This window comes from Meriones unguiculatus, chromosome 18 (assembly GCF_030254825.1).
Source record: "Meriones unguiculatus strain TT.TT164.6M chromosome 18, Bangor_MerUng_6.1, whole genome shotgun sequence".
In the NCBI taxonomy this organism is placed as follows: domain Eukaryota; kingdom Metazoa; phylum Chordata; class Mammalia; order Rodentia; family Muridae; genus Meriones; species Meriones unguiculatus.
This window is the reverse complement of record NC_083365.1, coordinates 4,099,053-4,104,476: the sequence shown is the minus strand read 5'-3', so window position 1 is coordinate 4,104,476 and position 5,424 is coordinate 4,099,053. Positions and strand designations below refer to the sequence as shown.

Genomic DNA, 5,424 nt, shown 5'->3' with positions numbered 1-5,424 from the left:
AGCACCTTTATATATATATATATATATATATATATATATATATATATATATACAAACATATATACCAATATATATACAAACATATGTTGGTATAATGCTCTTTTGAGATATATGCACCTTACCCTAGTTCATTCAAATGCTGATCCCCCCCTCTGGTTTCAATCCAAATATTACATTGTGATACTTATTCTAAGCATCCTGTCCCAACTTTGTGTAAACAGGCCAAAATAAAGCAACTAGCCATAATGTTGAGTGATGGGAAGAGCCATAGGACAGGAAAGAGGGGAGGAGCCAGAGGGCAGGAAACGAATGGGAGGAGAAAGGGCAGAGAGAACTAGGAGAGCAGAGCTGGAGGAGAGATCTTGGAATGATGTGGAGAATAAACCAGACCTAAGATTTCACAAAAAGCAAATATAATGGATAAAATCTAAATGTTAGGAAATTTTGAGGGCTTGGAGGTTTAAAAGGGAGTAACTATTGCCCAGCATTGTGAGCTAGGTTAACTAAATAAACCCAGTTTCTGTGCGGTGATTAAGTTATACAGCTGTTTAAGAATAACAGCAAGCATTAATAAAAATCACTGCTTATAACATATATATATAATATATATATACATATATTATATATGTATTATATGTGTGTGTGTGTGTGTGTGTGTGTATGGTATATATATATCTTTGGGACCCTACTTTTTTATTCTATTCAAGATTATAATTATAACATTTCCCCCACTCCTTTTCTCCTTTCAAACCTTTCCATAAAGAGCTCATTGCTGTCTTTCAAGAAAATGCTAGCCTTTCTTACACAAATTAAAAATGAAGAGCTTGAATTACACAGACAATGAATGTACTATACTTATATTCTAATAACATATACCAGCACCAGAAAATCATCTCTTCAACATGTGTTGTCATTTGAGTTTTTTATTTTAGCCATTTTGATGGGTGTAAGGTGAAATCTCAGGGTTGTTTTGATTTGCATCTCCATGATGGCAAAGGATGTTGAGCATCACTTTAAGGGTTTCTCTGCCATTCTATATTCCTCTATTGAGAATTCTCTGTTTAGCTCCATACCCCATTTTTAATTGGATTACTTGATTTATTGCTTTTTAACTTCTTGAGTTCTTTATATATTCTGGATATCAGCCCTCTGTTATATAAAGGGTTGGTAAAGATCCTTTCCCAGTCTGTAGGCTGTCATTTTGTTCTGACGACAGTGTCTTTTGCTTTACAGAAGCTTTTCAGTTTCATGAGGTCCCATTTATTGATTGTTGCTCTTAGAGCCTGTGCTGTTGGTGTTCTGTTCAGGAAGTTGTCTCCTGTGCCAATGAGTTCTAGGCTGTTCCCCACTTTTTTTTCCAATTGATTTAGGGTATCTGGTTTTATGTTGAGGTCCTGGGTACTGTAATATTCTATTACATGCACATAAATTAGCATAATCATAAGTAGCTTAGTAGTAGAAATACAAAGGTTTGAAAATATATGTATTGAAAAATATGATATGTTGGTAATTTTATTGAACCTTTATGAGATAATAAAAAAATTAATGAAAAAATAAGAAAATATTTTTTCTCATATCAGTTATCCTGATGATGGTATTTTCTCTCTCTAACCCTCCAAATTCTTTCCCACCTCACCTCCCATCTGAATACATTCCTTTTCTGTCTCTAGTTAGAAAATAAATGGGCTTATAAGAAAAATAATAGAACAAAATATTAAACAAAACTAATATAAAATAGGATTTAAAAGACAGAAGGAAAAGAACCCAAAAAAGTCACAAGACAAAGATATAGATGCAGAAATCCACTCATTCAGATACTCATGAATCCAGTAAAAACACTATAAAAGACATAAGACATACACCAAAAAAACTATAAGTAAAAACAGAATACAAATATACATATATGTATACATTACATTTTTTATATATGTATATTTTTACATGAATACATATGTGGGAGCAACCTTGAGAGGCCACAGAGGAAGACAATGCAGCCAGTAATGATGAGGATTGATAGGCTAGGGTCAGATGGAAGGGGAGGAGGACCTTCCATATCAGTGGACTAAGGGAGGGGCATGGGAGGAGGTGAGGGAGGTAGGTGGGATTGGGAGGGACTGAGGGAGGGAACTATAGCTGGGATACAAAGTGAATAAACTGTAATTAATATAAAAACAAAATTAAAATTAAAAAAACAAAATAAATTAAAAATAACATGAAATTATGAAACAAGGAACATTCAAAGATGTCACTGATAATTGATTTTGTTTTCTATTGGCCATCCATGAGTAGACATGTGGCATATTCTTAAGAGTAGTTTATTACCCCAGGAAGACTCCCTTGGAGAAATCTAAATTTTTCTTGGCAAGTGGTAATCAGTTTAAGAGATATTTTTATTCTGGGTTAGGGGTAGGAGCATGTGTCTCTCTTTTTTTTTTAAGCTATAGGATCCCATCTGCCTCATACTCTGTGCATTCATATGACTGTATCATTTATTTAGAGGATCTTTTTAAATTTTTATTTTAGTGTCCTCTATACCCCCTAGCTCTTACACCTTCTCTGCTTCACCAGGGTACCCTGAGCTCTGATAGGAGGGTTTTGAGGTAGACATCTTATTTAGGAAGGAGTGTTCAAATGTCTCTCACTCTCTGCATATTATCTAACTGTTGGTCATTTTATTTGTTCCCATCTGCTGCAGCAGGAAGCTTCTCTGATAACGGCTAAACAAGGACCTCATGTATAAGTGTATCATAATGTCATTGAGAGGCATTTTTTTTACAACATTCTTTTATTGGACCAGTCCTACCCAGTTTTACACTAGGCCCATGGCCCATCTAGTCTCAGGTTGTTACCCAAATAGGCAGTGTCTGCCATTAGTTCAGTTTTACATAAGAGCCCCATTTAAGAGCAAATCTTTAAATTCTATTATGCAAAAGAGGTTTCTTTCTTACGTACTCATCTAATAATTTTAGTTCCAAATCCTGTGTCATGTTTCTATGTCACAGCAGCTGTAACAAAACAAGTATTTCATGAAAGTTAGATTATGTAAATTTTTAGGTCTTGAGATACATTTTTTTCCTTCAGACACTTATCATACTGTTAAAATTATATACAAAATTGGAGATAATCATTTCTACTTTTATGGAGACCTTGTAGAGGCATGTGAAAAAATCCATAAAAGTCATACCATAAAGGACATTCTAAGTTTCTTCTGAGAAATATAGTATTTGATAAATAAAAATTATTAAAATATTGCTGATCTAAAATTCTATCATACTATTATAAATTTTTAATACATTTTACTATGACAGTTTAAAGATTCATACCAAGTTTTCAAAGCCAGAAAAAGGACCGATTCAGGAGATTCTCGTCTCCCTATAAATTGACCGCTTGGCTGCTTCCTTCACATCCTTGTTCCTCAGGCTGTAAACCACAGGGTTCAGCATGGGGATGACCAAGGTGTAAAACACAGCAGAGAGCTTTTCCTGTTCCATGGAGTACTGAGCTGTCAGGTGAGAGGCACAAGTGGAGAAGGCTTTACACCTTCCCTTGGCTGAACGGATTCTCAGGATGGCAATGATAATGTGGATATAGGACACCATAATGATGGTAAAAGTGCAAATAGCAATCACTCCAGACAAGACCAAAAGCAGCATCTCATTGATGTGTGCATCAGAGCATGAAAGCTTCAGAAGAGGAGGAATGTCACAGAAGAAATGATTCACAATGTTTGGACCACAGAAGTCCAGTCTATTGTGTGAGTCAGGGAGTTCATGAGGCCACCCATGTAACATGCAAAAGCCATCTGAGTGCAGAGGCTGTGGGTCATAATAACTGTATACTTTAAGGGGTTTGCAATAGCCACATAGTGATCATAAGCCATCATAGAGAGGAGGATGCCTTCTGTAGTTATGTACATTGCAAAAAAGAAACTCTGCAGAACACAGCCAAAGAATGAACTAGACTTGCGTTCTGCAAGATAGTTGATGAACATCTTAGGAGCAATGACAGTAGAGTAGCAGATATCACAGAAAGAGGAGGTTACTAAGGAAGAAGTACATTGGTGTATGAAGTTGGGTGTTCAACCAAATCAAGATAATCATCCCCCAATTACCCACAAGGATGATGAAATAAATTAGGCTGAAAATGAAGAAGAGAGGTAGCTGTCAATTAGGGTTTCCAGTTAATCCTGCCAGTATGAATTCTTTCACATCTGTGTGATTCCAAACAGCCATGGTTCAATAGTCTGCAATTCCTTGTTGCAAATATTATCATGAGATTTAAATAAAAAAGTAAATAAAAAGAAGGATTTCCTCCAAGTTCTGATAGTCATCATGGTGTGAGACACTGAGGGGTTACTCTGTGATAGATGAAGAAAAGGAACAAACTCAGCAGTAGCCCATATGCATGCTACAAAATCTATACACTGAGACTCAAATGATTGCAACTTTTCATTAGTTTACTCCCTGTTTTCAATTACCTCAGAATAGGAAAGTATAAGTAAAGTTTTGTAATGCCACAAAACTCTTAGTTGGTAGAACTGAGATCTAAATTTAGAGGGAGGTACACAAACTCTGTCTCACTCTCTAGTATGTAAAATTCATCTGCTAGGGTATAACATTAGCTTGCTCTACTATCGAGACAAAGGAAGTTCCAACATCCCATGAATAACCATTGCAAAGCATTTCACTTTCAGTTAACCTAAACAACCTAAACCTAACTGATTTCAATACCGTTCCCCAAACCTGCCTTTCCAAATACACTACCTTAAATATTTCCTCACCTTCTGGCTGAATCTCTGATGCATTTGATCAATGCCATCCTATAGATAGAACTTGAGCCAAGACAATACATACATACATATATATATATATAATATATATATGATAAAAACATTGATATATATCATTGATATATATAAATATATATTTATATATTTAAACATTGATCTATATATATCAATGTTTTTATCTTTTTTGTGTTTTTTATAATTAAATTTATTTATTTTTATTAATTAAAATTTATTCACTTTGTATCCCACCATAAGGCCCTCCCTCCTCCCCTCCCGGTCACATCCTTCCTCCCCCTTCTTCACACATGCCCCTCCTCAAGTCCACTGATAGAGTAGGTCCTCCTCTCCTTCCTTCTGATCTTAGTCTATCAGATCACATCAGGAATGGCTAATTGTTATCTTATGTGGCCTGGTAAGGCTGCTATCCCCTCAGGGGGAGGTGATCAAAGAGCAAGCCAAACAGATTATGTCAGAGGCAGTTCCTCTTCCCATTACTATGTAACCCACTTGGACACTAAACTGCCATGGACTACATCTGTGCAGGAGTTCTAGGTTATCTCCATGCATGGTACTTGGTTGGAGTATGAGTCTCTGGGAAGACTCCTGTGTTCAAATTTTCTGGTTCCATTGCTCTT

General features: G+C 35.7%; 1 pseudogene; it reads right to left on the bottom strand.

Moving 5' to 3' along the window:
- Window positions 1-3,353: 3,353 nt before the first annotated feature.
- On the bottom strand, window positions 3,354-4,232 carry LOC110544217 (olfactory receptor 5J3-like; annotated as a pseudogene).
- Between the last annotated feature and the right edge of the window lie 1,192 nt (window positions 4,233-5,424).